Source organism: Carlito syrichta, unplaced genomic scaffold (genome assembly GCF_000164805.1).
Source record: "Carlito syrichta isolate Samal-C Ts95f unplaced genomic scaffold, Tarsius_syrichta-2.0.1 Scaffold309181, whole genome shotgun sequence".
NCBI classification, from domain to species: Eukaryota; Metazoa; Chordata; class Mammalia; order Primates; family Tarsiidae; genus Carlito; species Carlito syrichta.
In genome coordinates this window covers 105,415-121,626 of record NW_007253277.1, presented here as the reverse complement: position 1 = coordinate 121,626, position 16,212 = coordinate 105,415, and positions in this window count along the sequence as shown.

The window sequence follows — 16,212 nt, the reverse complement described above, 5'->3', positions numbered from 1 at the left end:
AGATTTTGGTAAGATGTCTCTTCATTTTCATTTGTTTCCAGGTATCTTTTCATCTCTGTTTTGATTACATTGTTGACCCAGGAGTTGTTCAGTATCATGTTGTTTAGTGTCCATGTCTTTGTGGGTTTGGGGGGAAGTTTGTTGGTGTTGATGTTTATTTTTATTCCACTGTGGTCTGAGAAGGTGCATGACAAAATTTCTATCTTTTGAAATTTGTTTATGCTTGATTTATGGCCAAGTATGTGGTCAATCTTAGAGTACATTCCATGTGGTGCTGAGTAGAATGTATATTCTGTGGTTGTTGGGTGGAGTGTTCTGTAGGTATCAATTAAGTCCATTTGGTCAAGAGTCACATTGAGGTTCCGGATCTCATTGCTGATATTTTGTCCTGATGATCTGTCTAGGGTTGTGAGTGGGGTATTAAAGTCCCCAGTTATGATGGTGTTAGAGTCAATATCTTTCTTTAGTTTTCCTAGAAACTGCTTTATGAAAGTTGGCGCTCCTATGTTGGGTGCATATATGTTTAGGATAGATATTTCTTGTTGATGGAGTGAACCTTTTATCATTATGTAGTGGCCTTCTGTATCTTTTTTAATTTTTGATAGCTTAAATGGTATTTTGTCTGAAATTAAGATCATGACTCCTCCTTTCTTTTGTGTTCCATTCGCCTGAGAATTTGTTTTCCATCCTCTTACTTTGAGTCTGTGCATGTCCTTTCTAGTGAGGTGAGTCTCTTGAAGGCAGTATATTGTTGCCTGGTGATATTTTTATCCATTTTTGCCATTCTATGTCTTTTCAGTGGTGTATTTAGTCCATTCACATTCACGCTAATTATTGAAATGTGAGAGTCGGTCCCTATCATAGAGTTCTTATAGAGTTGTTGTTGTTGTTGTTCCTCTTGGTTTGTTGTCTTTCTTTTGCTTTTGTGGTTGGTTCATGTGTGTTTTTAATCTTTTTCCTGTACTCTTGTGAAGAACGTTGTTCTTTTTTTCTTTTCTTCTGTGTTTAGTACTTTCTTAAGTGTTTCATGTAGAAGTGTTTGGTGGCAGCATAAGTTCTTAGGGATTGGATATCTGGGCAAGATTTTAATTCTCCCCTGCTGATGAAGCTTAGCTTGGCTGGGTAGGTTATTCTTGGTTGAAATTGTTTATCTTTTAGGACTTTGAAGATAGGACTAACAAAGCAATTTATTTCTCTCTCATGTAACAGTTCTGATGTGCAGGAACTTGGCTGGCAAGTGGTTCTACCCCTCTGAGTCATCTAGGAACTCTAGGACACTGATGTCTTCTGCCTAATTAAGTGTGGGTGACTACCATAAAATTATTACAATTGGTGGGAAGGGAGAAGAATACGAGGAAGAGATAGTGTGGTCTTAAACTTCAGGCCAGGGAGTGACAAACATTACTTCTGCTTACATTCCTTTACTGATAAGGTAGTCATAAGACAACATCTAACAGCAGAAGATTCTTAAAAATGTGGTCTAGCTGGATAGACATGTGCCCAGATATAATTTTATTTTATGACAGAAAAGAAAACTATTTTCAGGTACACAAATAGCAATTGTGGCTATACCAATTTCCCCTTACTTCCTCCACACCCAGAAGCTAGGTTGAACCTTTCACTTGCATTTCTTTTGTTTTGTTATTATTATAAAGATGTGGGGTACAATTCAGGGTTAGGTATACAAACATTGATCATGCAGGTACCCTTGTTGATGACGTATGCTCCTCCCTCCCCTGGCAGTTTCCCTCAATTGCCAATCCCACCTCCCTCCCCTGACAGTTTCCCATTATTGCCAAATGCTTTCTTATAGTATTATAATTGTTCAAGGTCCACTTATGAATGAGAATATACGGTACTCTGTTCTTTGTTTCTGTGATAGATCCCTGAGTATGATCAACTCCAAATCCATCCAAGTTGCTGCGAAGTCCATATGTTTGTCCTTTATGGCTGCATAATATTCCATTGTGTATATGTACCATATTTTTTTTTCTTCAGCCCAGCTTCAATGGGCCTCATCAACAAGGGCACCTGCATAATCAATGTGTATACCTAACCCTGAATTGTACCCCACATCTCTATAATAAAAAAAGAAAACCTAAATAAATAAATAAAACCAGAAAAAAAGAGGTTAATGCTCTTGCAAAAGAGGCCTGAGGGAGTTTGTTTTCCCCCTTCTGCCACATGAAGACACAGAAAGAAGGCGTTGTCTATGGATCAAAAAACGGGTCCCCACCAGCCACTGAATCTACTAACTCCTTGATCTTGGACTTTCCAGTCTTTGGAACTAAGAGAAATAAATGTCTGCTGTTTATAATTTTTTTAAAGAGAAAAAAACAAAATCACTTAAATAGTCCCCTATCTCATTTTCACAGTGAAAACTAAGGTCTTTCCAATAGCTCCTGTGACCTCTCTGACCTCATCTCCTACTACTCTCCCCTTTATCTCCTCTGCTGGGTCACACTGGCCCCATCACCATTTCTTTGACACAACAGGTATCCATTCGCCCATCTCAGAGCCTTTGTCTTTCTCTTCCCTCTCTCTGGAACATCTTCCCCTCCGGTATCCACGTGGCTCATCCCCTCCATTCAATCCATTCTCAATCACAGCATCCTAATCAAAATAAGGGCCTGTAACCTCAACACTATATTACCCCCTTCCTCTTCTTATTTCTCTTCCAAGCATTTTCCATCTTCAATCGTGTTGTGTACTTATCTTCAGTGTCTTCTCCCATGAAACGAAAACTTCATGAGGTCAAGGATCATTTCTGCTTTGCTTATTTCTGTATCTCCAGGCTGCAGAAGAATCCCTGACACATGGGAAGTGCTGAGAAAATATCTGCTGAAAGAATAAATAATTCGTGCTTAATGAGAACACAAGTGAGAGAGAAGGGAAGAAAGGGAAAGCTTTCCGAGCAACTGAAATCATGACCATGAAGTTCAAGTTCACAACATGGACACTTTTTTTCAGAGCTGGCTACCTCAGGATTCTGCTCAGAGCCCACAACTTTAGTTTGTATAAAACTATATGAAACATGTGTCTAAATTCCGATCTCAAAGCAATGAGAAATAGCAAATAAAAGTGGATTCATGCAAGAAGCAAGCTCACGAGAAGTGGCAGTTGACAGACTGACAGCAAAGAAAGAGAATCAACCCTGTAAAAAGAGAGACATGACTCAAAAAGCACATCCATCTGAGGCCATTTTCTGTAGGCGTAAAGTGATTACATCTAGGTAGTAACAGACACAACTGCCGTCATGGCCAAGGACAAGAAGTTAAGTTCGCAGTATGAACCAGGTGTCATTTTAGCAAGAGATTACATATGTCTGGTGTGCTTTGTGTCACTAAGGCAGAAAAATGTGCCTTATCTGGGAGATGTTTCCCTCCTAATGTGGTTTAGATAACACTTTTCAAGAGCCTTGATGCCAAAAGTGGTGAACTTCCTTTCAACACCTTCATGCAGATCCTGTACTCCTCATGATGGAAAATGTCATACGAGAAGTATGGCTGTCCTCAGTGCAGTCTTCCTGCCCTAAGGGTCCAAAGAAGTGGCCTCCCCTTTCCCTGAGGGTGGGATCCAGAGCCCCTACTGTCTTTCTTGCTGCCCTCCTTTCTCCCCGAGTTGGCTGACTCCTGACTCTTAGATTTTTCTCACTGCCTCTCTACAAGGACCTTCTAGAAAATTACCTTCTAGTTTACAGAGCCTGCACTTCTATCGAACACGTCCTGGGAACTTTCACTGGGTTTTGTTTGCCAATCGGGCAAATCACAGCCATTCCTCTGTGACCTACTAGGCAAGAAAGCAGGCCTGAGAAAGGATAAAGAAATATGGCTGAATTCACTTCTCCCCTGTAACACTCACTGACCATTGGTGCCCAGAGCCTGAAACTTAGCCAGCCTAGATCCTGGGCAGAGTCCAAGACCCAAACAGGGAGGCCCAGGGCGGGACCAGTGAGTCAACAATCCAGGGATACAGTCAGAGTTCAGAACCACAAGGCAGAACCTACAAAGCCATGATCCAAACTGTAAGCCAGAACCAAGAGACTCCAGGAGGAGCACAGGGGAGGCCTGGAGTAGGTATGGGAGGAGAGCTAAGAAAGGCAAAGTTGTAGCATCTGCAGGGTCAAGATCCTAGGTAAGGTCCAAAGGCAAGTAGAAGGGTCATTCCGTCCCCCCAATGAGAATTCTGCAGGTCCAGCTGCAGGTAGCTCACATCTGCTTTCATGAGAGCTCCGGGATCCCATCCTCTGCCCAATTCTCTTCTTTTTCTCTGTAAGCTTTTTGAGGAACCTCAGCAATTCCCACAGCTTCCGCCACCATCTTGATGTAGCTGACTTTGCTGTCTGGAGAACAGTGGGAAATGTGTGGCATTCAGCCTCGGGGAACCTGCATTCTAGTCCCAGCTCTGTTACTACCTGCCTGTGTAATCTCAGGCAAGTCATCTGATTTCTGAGACTGGGTTACCTCAGCTGAGAGGTGATAAAAGTAATGTGTATCTCATAGAATTGGGGTAAAATAAAATAACGAAGATGGAGATGATTTATAAAACATGTAGTGTTATACAATACCGTTCCTAATATGAATAAGTCAATTTCTCACCTAGACTTCTGTCCTACCTCCTACCTAATTTACCCAACAGTCAAAACCCCTATCTTTCATCACATGGCTTCTTATCTCTCCTGTAGAGCTCATCTCAGTGAAGGTCGCCAGAGGCACTTGGTGGGGGTAGCCTGAACCCTCCCTCACCAGTTTACAGCTAATCTGTCAACAACTACCTGGTGGAGATGGATACCTGACAGACTTTCAGCCCTTTCTTTCCTCCCCCTCTTCCCTGACCTAGGTAAGATTCTCAATATCTCTGTCCTGAAATATTTCAACAGAGTCCTAAGAGACCCAGCTATCTCTAATCGCACACCCATCTCCTCAAATCCAGACTTGTCATCACAACCAGATTAATCTAAGTATCCAAGGTTTCGTCACTCCTGACAAAAAGCATCCTGAACAAAATCCTCTCCTACTTCCTCAATTTTTCTCCATTCGGATATACTGTGAACATTATCATGGAATCAGATCCTTCGTGAAGTTATAGGACTTCACAGCCTATTTGAAATCAAACGCACCCTAAGATAGCTTTCTTTTGCTTCCAGTGATTCTTTCCCCTGACACAGCCTCTCACAGAAAACATTTGCTGCCTTCAGAATAGCCACAGTCATGAGGAAGCACAGGCAGTGAAAAGAACTGTGTTAGTCGTCAGATGACGTTAGATTTAGTTCCTGTTCTAGTTCAAGTTCTGCCATTAACGAAAGAGCCAGCTAAACTGTGATGTCTTAAAGGTGGTTCACGATGACATGTCGAGCTGCTGAATTAAGCAACCCAGCAGCCCACATACTCCTGGACTTCCTGTTACAGATGTTTTTGTTGTCTGAGTCAATCTGAGTAAGGGTTTTCATTATTTGCAGCTAAAAGCACCATAGATGATTCCACACAATACCCGACTTAAGTAGCAACCCAGCGTAAGTGTGCTACGAAGCTCTCATCTTTCTCCCATCAAAAACAGGTAGAAACTGAGGTTCAGAAAAGGCAAGTGACTTTTGCTGAAAATTCTCTGGCTAATTGCATCAATTATAACAATATTACTATTTTAGTCTGAATTATCAGATGAATAAATCCTAGTCTCTTCTAATTTTGCTGTTAAGCTGCTGTACCCTGGGAAACCAGATTTTCACAGGATAGTTAGGATTGTCTGTAGACTGTTAACAGGCTCTGAGTGAAGTTCTAAGAGCTTGCCTATGAAGAAATGACAGAAACCTAAGAATTTACTTTGGGACATCCAGGTAAGTATGTTTCTATATACCTGGCTAATTTTTGGACCATATAATATCAGAAGTTTTAGGATAATGTGTCTCCTGCTTATCTTTCTTGTAAAAATAAATACTGAATGTCACAGAGTGGATACTTATACAGGGGGAGCTCAAACCATGACTGCCTAAGTACACAGAGCACAAGAGTGGTGGAGACAGGTCCTCTAATTTCAAGTTTAAATGTTTTATTCTGGCCAGCTTGGACTTGAAAAGTGAAAGACAGTCTGTTTGGCTCCTCTGCCTCTTCAAAAAATTCTTCCCTTACCACGTCAAAGGACTTCTTTGGGGTGGAGCTTGTCTGAAAGTGGCACAGGTTGCCCTGTGGAGGTAGTGGACTCCATGTCTGTGGTTCCAACTGAGTTGTGAGAAACATTATAAAAGGGATTCCTATTTCAGGAAAAATTAGGGATAGCTTCATCAACTCCTTCATAGTCTCTTCCAAATCCTGATTCCTCTTGGAGGGGGAAAGATATTCTCTGTTGTTGTTCCTACCAAAGTTGCTCGTAGAAACAGGAGGTCTCAAACTGAGCTAGCTACCACTCAGCCCTTTCAACTTCATACAAGAGCAGTAGCCCTAATAATTTTGGAACCGAGGCCCAACCGGTGATATTATTGATGATGCGTCAGAAAAGAGAGAACATCTGCTCTTGACAAAGATCTTTCCACGCTAAAACAACATACTTCCTTGGTGAGTTCACCTCCCAATGTGTTGGAACAAATCCCTTCTGTAGAACAGGTTGCTACACACCATAGATTCGAAGGTAGAACTATCTAAGGAGCCCCCCAGAGCACTTGACCAAACTCAACATGCCCAATTGTTATGACTGGTCAGCAGGCACTACAAACTTGGCAGTTGGTTTTCCACAGCTTTGGGAGGGGAAATGTCTTTCATTATTAAATACACTTGGTCGGGGCCCCAGGGAAAAAGTGCTCCTTCTGGGAATACCAGCAAGAGACCCCCTCCGTTCCTCCTTAACCTACAACAAGGCAAGAAAGTGTGGTTAGTGGGGGAGAACAAGACAAACAGAATCTTTAATGGAGCTGCCTGGCTCCATCTTTACTGGAAAACCAGTAAGCAGCTATTTGTTCCCTTGAGATCCTTCGGGAAAGTTCTTCTTAGGGTTGGGGTAAACAAATGTTTCTCCTCAGCTTTATTCAAGCTCAGAAACCCTGTCCTCTGCACATCAGGCTCAGGGAAACAGACAAGCCAGTAAACCATCCGGGCTGTTTGGTGCAAAGTCCTGCAGCTCGGAAGGATGAGTCATCTGCTTTTACCACCACTTGAAATAAACGATAATGGCTTGGCAGCCTCTCGTATATTAATAGCCTTGTCATTTTACCTTCCGCTCGCTCCCTTCATTCCACATCGGAATTAGAGATGGTAAAAGGGGCTTCAGAGCTGATGATCACGAGGCTCCTAGTTGCCCAGAGAGCTTAAGAGGAGGCTAAGACATCCTATGCACCCTGGCCGAATTGACAGTCGCCCAAGTCATGCTCTGACAGCCCTTCTTCACTTCATTACCAACTTTACCTTCTTCGTGGCATTTCGTGCTGGAAAGTAACAGATTTATTTCTTTGTCTGAGGATTGCCTGTTTCCCCGCATAAAAATGTAAACTTCGTGAAGCAGGGACTTAGTCTGGCAGAACAGCACCCGTGGGGGAGGAGGGAAGGCTGGAAGTGTCACATTTTTTATAAAGAATGAGAATACACAAAGGGGGTGGGGATGGGTATTGGGGGAAGGGCTTGATGTAGGATGTGAGGAAGTATGTACACTTCTGTATGTCTTGGACCAGTATCTTCTTTCTAAAATACTCTGAATTTGTAGGGGAGTGGACAGTGTGTGGTAAGTCATCCCCCTAAAACTGCAACAAGACCCCACCACCACCAGCCCAGCCCTCCACTGTGCTGTCTAGCACTGTTCTGTGCTTCTTCAACTTCCATGTAACCCACCCCCTGCTCCAGACTGCTCACACACACCTTGAAAACCTTCCACCGGCCTGCTAGCTAGCACCTTGCTCTAGGAGACAAATACCTCTGCCCTCTCACCTGGTCTCTGAGTCTCTAAATACTTTCTCCACCTCTTTGTCCAAACCCAGCTCTAGCTCCTCTTTGCCTGGGGGACATGGCTTCCCCTGCAGTTCTCGCCATCAGGTCCTCAGTCCTTCACCCAGTCAATGCAATGCAATTAGGCACCAGCTCCGGGGACCAATTGAAGGGGTTTATTCCTACACTCCATATTCCTCAGCGTCTGGTGTTAGTGTTATCACCTTCGCTAATGCTTCTTCCAAGCCGTTGCCTCTCCTGCCTTCTTGCTCACTCAGTGACATCACAGCACTCCTCTTCTCTCGCCTGTAGCACAAAGGTTTCGTTGTGCACTCAGGTACCCCCTTCAGCATACGCACATCCTGTTATTTTCCCCTCACCCTTCTCTTGAGTCTCTTTCCCTCTTCAACAACCGCCTTGTTCTGCTGCTGTCTTTTACAACAAAACTCCTCCAAGAAGCTATCTACGCTTTTTAGCTCCCATGCTCAGTCTTTTGTGAGCCCATTTCAGCAGTCTCTTGCCTGTCCTCTCCACCCTCTTTAACACAGAGACACAAACCCACCATAGAAAGTCTTCTCGTCAAGTACATTGATGTATATGTTGCTAACTCCAAGGGTCAAGTGTTAGTCTTATCCTTTTTGACCTGCCAGCAGCATTTCACAACTGATTTCTCTTTTCCTCTTGACTTGCAAGATGCTTCACTCTCTTGAATGTCCTCCTACCTCAATGGTCACACTTCGCAGTCCTTTCCCCCTGTGTCCTTCTCCTCAGTCTCTTAACGTCCGAACACCACGGGGCTCAGGCCTTGTTTCACTTCTCTCCTTAGATAAATTCACTCCCGTGTTCATCTCACCCAGTCCTGAGGCTTTAAATGTCATCCCTGTACTGATGACGCCCAAATTTATGTCTCCAGCCCACACTTTTCTCCCACCCAAACTTCAGGCTCATAGACACACCTGAACTTGGAAGTCTAACAGACACCCCAACTCAACATGTCCAGAACTGAACTTCTGACCGAACTACCAACAAAACTAAACAAAACTCCAACGAAACAAAACTCCAAACAGCAGCAGCAAACAAGCCCCGTTCTATTCATAACCTTCCCCATTTCAGCCATTGGCCAATATACCTTTCTGGAGTCATCCATGACTTCTCATTTTCTCTAACACATCATATAAGTCTGTCAGGAAACGCCGTTGGATCTACTTTCAAGATACAGTCAGAGTCTGAACACTTCTCACTACCTCTACGGCTACCATCACCTCTTTTCTGCCTCCTAACTAGCCTCTCTGTTTTTATCTTTGCCACAATCAGTTTATTCTGAAAGCAGTGGTCCTTTTACAAAAGGAATTCAAATTGCGCACTCCTCTGCTCAAAACCTTCCACTGGCTCCTATTTTTAATCAGAGTAAAGGTGAATCTTCCCTCTCCATGACTCGTGGGTTCCACCATTCTCCCTCCGCCCTCATCTCCTCATCTTCCTCTGTCACCCTACTACAGCCACACTGGCTTTCCTGTTGTGTCTGGAATGTACCAGGCATGCTTGAGCTTTAGGTCATTTTCATTTTTTGTTCCTCCTTACTGGAACTCTCTTCCTCCAGACATCACTTTTTCAGGAATGCTCTCCCTGACCATCCTATTCAAAATTGTAATCCCCAGCACCCCAATCCTATTTTACCATATTTTGCGTATTGTTTTTCCCCAAACCATTTTTTACCTTCGAATGTGCTATATGATTTGCCTGTTCATTTTTTCAATAGTCTGGAATATATTCTTCACAAGAGCAAGAAGTTTGATTTGCTTTTCTCATTGTTTCTTTAGTACCTGACACACAGTAATAAATGTTAGTTCAATGAATGCATGAGCCTGTCTGTTTCCTCTCCTTCCCTCTCTCTCTCCCTCCCTCCCTCCCTCTCTCCCTCTCTCCTTCCTTTGAGGAAGAGATGTTTATCCTCCACTTGTAGGCCACTTCTCCACATTGGGCTGTGATCACACCCAACTACTTCATGCAGTCTCTCCCCCTCCTTCCTCTTCTACAGTTTCACCCTTTTCCCCTCGATTAGTTTCTTCCTCTCAGCTTATAAGTATGCTTCTGTCTCATTCATCTGCAAAACACAAAAATCAAAGTGCTGCAAAGACTTGCTTCCTTCTAGCTGTTTCACTCTATCCTCTTTTGTGTTACATTTCCCGAGGAGTTGTTTATACTTGCTGACTTCACTTCCTCCTCACACATTCACCCCCTCATGGCAGACACTTTCCAGACCATTCTCCGCTGCTGACCAGCAGCATTTGTCAGCATTCTTAGCTTTCTTCATAAATCTCTTTTCCTCTCCAAGGCCCTGGAGCCCAGAGAAGAATCATACATGGCCCCTGCGATATGTCTCTCTCCCCATATTTGGTGTGGGAGACAGTGACAGCTCTCTCTACTTTCCAGCTACTTCTCAATCAAGCCATCTCTGTCACATTCTCCTTTCTCTTACCACCCATTTCATGTACTCCTCAATCCTGGAGGGACCAGCCCCTGCTCCAAGCTCACCAGTGACTTCTCTATTGATTTAGTCTCTGAGCACCATGAAGTCCTTGTTTTCCTAGCACATGATGGAAACCACCAGTCTACTAGAAACCCCGTCTCTTCTGTTGGCTTCCGTGATATACCTTTCAGGTCTCAGCTTAAGCCTCCTTCTCCCTCCCTGGATGACGGCATTTAGTTCCATGGCTCTGAATATCAACCATGTGATGGCAACTCTCAATTTCCAACCACAGTCATGCCTTCCTTATAGACTGGGTGCCACCAGCCTGGATTGTTCGCTCAGTGGCCCAATGTCCCATGGTCTAGAATCGTGCTTTGTCCACAATGCTTTGACCTTCTCGGGACATGAGCACTTGCTGGCGCTATTCAAGACCTCAGGGATACCAGGTGTGCCTGCACTGCCGTGTATCAGTTATTCGCTACTAATAGTGTCGATAAGAATAGCAAGTAGCATAGTCTGGATATTTGTTCCCTCCAAATTGTGTGTTGAAATGTGATCCCCAATGTTGGAGGGGGGACCTAGTGAGAGGTGTTTGGGTCGTGGGGCAGATCCCGCATGAATGGCCTGGTGCTGTCCTCAAGGTAATGACTGAGTTCTCCTTCTATTAGTTCACCCAAGCTCCAGTGGTTAAAAAGAGCCTCGCATCTGCCTCCTCCCTCTCTTCCTTCTGATCTTTCGTCATGTAATCTCTGCATGCCCGCTCCCCTTCCCCTCCAGCCATGAGTGGAAGCTTCCTGAGTCCCTCATTGGATGCAATTGCCGGAGCCATGCTTTTTGTACAGCCTGAAGAACCACGAGTTACATAAACGTCTTTTCTTTTCTTTATAAATTACCCACTCCCAGGTATTCCTTTAGAGCAATGCAAAAAGGACTAAGACAGCAGGTAATTTTTGCTGAGTGCTGACCACACGTTAGACCCAGTGCTAAATGCTAGGCAGGGTCTGTGCCATTGAATCGCTGTAAATGCCAGGTAAAGTGGGAAGCATTGTAGTTCTTATTTTACACGTGGGTAACGTGGGGCTCAGGGGCATTAAGTAGTTTGTTTGCAGCCATTTAGCTAGTAGCTAGTGGAGGATCTGAAATTCAGACCCTGCCACTTCAGCACCTGGCTTAGCCCTGTAGATAGTTTTTTTCTCCAGCTTCCCTCCACAGTGTCTCCTACATCCCAGTCTTTCTGCAAGCTTAGGTATTTAAGAAGTGAAGAGTCTCGCCAAGACTTGCCTGGGCTGGTGTTTTTCCCTTGACCTAATAGGAAAAGCATGTTGTGCACATGCTACAGTTTGGGCCAAGCTAGGGCAGGAACACACAGACTTTATGACCAGCAGCTCTAGTTTTATCCCTAAACCACATATGTAGCAGGACACGTGGTGTTTTGATGTCGGCTGTTAAATTTGATGATTCAAAACCGACAAGGGGGCTGCTCGCTGCTATTGTGATCAATGAGTAGTTTGGTTTAGTTCTGAAAATACAGCTGCTGTATTAACATTTTTTGCTTATATCCAGCTTGAATGTTAAATTGAAGACTTCTCCAGAAACCCTCCCTCCTTCACCGCCTCCTCCATGCCATCTGTCAATTCCATGTCCTAGACTTTGCTCCCTCCTGTGTCTCCTCTCCTGGCCACCCCTGGCTCTGTTCACTGAGAGAAAAGTGGCGCCAACTCCCCTTCCTGAAAACTCCCCTGCCTGCCCCAACCAGAGGAATCTTCTTGAAGCGCAGTTCTGATGTGTAGTATCCCTTTTGGATACTTGTCCTAACTCCCCCGTTGCCCACAGGACAGAACTGACCTGTCCAGCCCCCAACTTCAGCTTTATTTCCAACAATTTCTCTTCCCACAAATGCCTCTGGCAAAATCCTTCTTGTTCTCTGTCAAACACCACACATTTCTCATTTCAACACCCTGGCTGGCTCTCAACTCAGAATGCCCATCTCTGTACCTCTGCTGCCTGTGACACCCTCCGCTTGCTGTGAGAGGCTGAGACCATGGGAGCACCTTCCGGGGAACTCCAGGGCCCTCATGACTTCCTACCTTGTATTAGTAATTTCTGATACATTCCCATGTAGCTTTTAAAAAACATATGTAAGGCCAAGACAGTGTCTGAGTTCTTACTATCTATTCCTCCATCACCATATCCAGAGCTTGGCACAAGTAAGTTTGTGGAAAATATTATACTTGGAGACATACAAAACAATAATACCATTCAGTGGCTTCCACGAGTCCTCACGGCTATCCTGTAAACGAGGTTTATAAGGAAGATGGCAAAGTGTGATTAATCTCAGCCTGTAAGAGAAAGGTGCCTGGCATCCTCTGATGAGGGAATTGTTACCACTTGCTTCTCTGGGAGACCTCATTCAGCAAGTGTAATTAATACCTACTGGTCATTGAGCGCTGCACTCGACCCAGGGGAATACAGTTAATCAGACAAACCTTCATTTCCTGGAGCTCTAATGTTAGCATAGGAAGAGACATGCACAAGAGACAAGGGTGGCTACAGTAGGTGCAGGCATGCCCTCTCCAAAACAGTCAGGTGTTGGACTAAACAGCAAATGGATGGACAGGCAACCTGTTCTTCCTTGTGGGCTCAAGAAGGTTTTGTGTTTCCCTGTCCTCTGCTCTGCAGCATGTCTTCCGAGGGTAAGGCTGACCACCTAACTTGCAGGGCCCAGAGAAAAAGAAAACGCAGGGCCGCTTTATAAAAAAAATTATAAAGAATTTCAAGAGGGTGATGGCAAAGCCTGAAACAAAGCATGGGGTCCTTCTCTGGGGACAGGGGCTGAATGTGTCCTGTTGTCTTTTCTTCTCTCTTACACCCGTGTCTGAAGGAAGTGTACTCAGCAGTGACGACACATGTACACACAGGCCAGCAACGCATTTGGTTGAGTGCCTATGAAACTGCCTATATAAAATTAATCAACGGCCATGGCGTAAAAACTGTAGAAAAGATCTGAGCCCTGCAAAGGTGCAGCTACATGTAGAAATTACAAATCTGTTTGAGCTAACTTTGCTTTCACCTCAGTAGAGAGCCACTGGTTATCTTCATGCCCTGACCCCTGGGGAGGCGGTGAGGAGGATGTGGCGGGGAATTACCCTTGAGGCTGATAAACATGTTTTCCCTTAAACAATGAGCCTGAAGCCACAAAGATCTCTTAGATGGCACCCTTGATCAGCCAGAAGGCAGAAGGCATCTCTGAGGAACTACCTTATCCCTATAATGGATCACTGCCCAGGGGTCAGTAGCTGATGGCTGTGGGGTTTGCTTTATAAATAACCTCTCTATTATAAAACCTAAGAATGGTGTTTGAGATGTTTTTCAGACTTTGAACTCTGATGGACCTGAGATCCCACCCTGATTGGGACACATACCAAGGAGCTGACTCCACCAGCTCTATGACCTTCTCCCAGAAACTGGCCTTACAGCATGAAGACAGTTTCAACATCCTCTATGATTTTATACCCATCCAATCAGGAGCACTCACTCCTTAGCCCCCTGTCCACAAAATTATTCCTTAAAACATCCTAGCCTAAACTTCCCACAGAGGAAGATTTGAAAAATATCCCCCTTCCTCCTCTTCCAGCTACTTTGCAATATTAAACTCTTTCTCCACTGTAGCAGCTGCTGTCAGTCTGTTTTTTCTGGGTAGCGGGCATAAGGACGTGCTCAGACTGTAACACCTACTATGTGCCCAGAGTTCCTCTAAGTGTAAAGGATACAGTGGAGAACCCAACCACCACATTTTGTATGTGTGGCTGAGTGTGTGTGTGTGTCACAGAGCTGACTTCAGTGCGGACGACCCACAGTAAACAGCTCACAAAGATATGCTCAAGAAAGTCACCGGTGAGCAGTGCTGTGAAGATGACAAAGAGAAGTGTTGTGCTTGGAGGTGAATGAGTATCAATTTGATAAGCGTGGTAGAGCAAAGCCTCTTCCAGGAACCAGCATCCCAGCTGGGATGCATACAACCCTTTTGAAAGCAACAGGTGAGAATGTGGCTAGAGTTTGGCACCAGTTTGTTATGCAAATCTTTTTAATCCCTCTCCTGCTGAAGCGAAGCAGTGGGGGGAGGACAAAGAAGATGAAGTCTAAGTATGCTTGACACCCCTGAACAGATGCACTGTCCCTTACCCCGTAATGCCTTCTCACTTCAGCTATCACATGGAGCCAAGACTCCAGAAAGATTTGGCCACCCAGTCTCACTTAGAGAGGAGCTTTATATGCCTCTTCTGTTCCAGGTGTTGCTTTCATATCCAGCCCCACTGAACCTAAAGCCACACTGTGGCAGTGCCTCCGTGGGATTCCGAGAAAGTTCTCCAGTGAATTTCTCTGTTTGGTCCTCTGTTAATGAATCCTCCCTGCCCTCGAATACCGTACCTGGGTAATTGGCCTATGGAGTAACTCTGTGCTTGCTGGGGAGACCCTTAAATCTCTCTTCTTCCCCCGTACCAAGGAAGGTGCTGAGTTACCCACCCAGCTTTCTTTGGATGCCAAGACGTGCGCCCTGGAGAACTAGAGGGCGAGGGAGTAAGGCAGGGAACACCCGAGAAACAGCTAGGTGAGGCAAGGAGACCAGGGGGAGTCATGAGGTGCCACAGGTGGTGAGCTCAAAGCCAGGGCTGGAGACCATAGTTGGACCCCGCAGCGCGCTACTGAGTTGGAGGAGGTCGGGCGAAGGCGAAAAGGCACCCAGTCCCCCATCCTGCCCAGCAGGGCTCAGCCTGTGGCCACCCCCCGCAGCCAGGGCCTGGGACGCCACCGCCTCCTCCCTCCCCCAGCCCCCGTCCCCGGCTGTCTGGCAGAGCTGCAGTGGTGGCGGCGCGGGGCGGGGGTCCTTGGCGACAGGGCTCCCTCCTCGCCACCCCTCCTTCCCGAGCCTCCCCCACTTCCCGCGCTGCAGCCGTCACGTCGTCGGAGATTTTTCCATCGGGGCTGGGGGGGGGCCCGGGGTGGGGAGCGCGGGGCGGGGCGAGTGGGAGGAGTGAAAGTTGGAACCCAGCAAAAACCCTCCACGCCGGGCTCGGAGCTGATAGCTGCGCTCGGAGCTGGCAGACCGTGCGCCGCGACCTCCGCACAGGTGGTCGCGCCGGTCTCCGACAAGATGTTCCCCAAAGTTGTCCTGTTCCTCCTGCACATCTGCTTGATCTTCCAGCTGAGGTGAGTCTCCATGCCAGGATCCAGGTGCCTTCCGCGCTCGGCTTCCCCTCCTTGGGAGCCGGCCGGTTCCTGGGACCCCCGGGGTCCCGCGCTCCTCCAAGCCCGCGCCCGTCGCGCCCCAGGCCCTCGCACGGGCTGGCCGGGTCCCGGGTCCCCTAGACGCGCGCCAGCCTCCGTCCCATTCCCTCTAGCATGGGCGTCCCGGGCCGCTGAGGGGGAGCCCCAAGAGGAAGGCAGGACGCCTGTCCCCTGCCACTCGCGTCCCCGGAGTCACCAAAGCACTGCAGCGGCCGGAGTGGGGGTTGGGGGGGAGCATTCCCCTCTCTTTGAGTCTTGCGCAGAAAGAGGAGAGCGGTCCGGGTAACTGGCCAGGACAGGCGAGAGCGACTTTGGGAAGGGGGCACAAGGGCTGGGGGAGCTTAAATGCGCCGAAAATGTTTTAGTGTTGCCCAATCTGTTCTCTCCTGCTCACAATTTTTTTTCCAGAATACCTACTGAGCACCAAGCACTGCGCCAGACAACTCTGACTTTACTTGCTTCCCGTGCCTCTGCTGCTCTCGTTGCCAGTCCCAGGCACGAGCTTTAGTTGAGTCTAAGGGTTCCCGCCGCAGCTCTCCACCCCCACCCTCG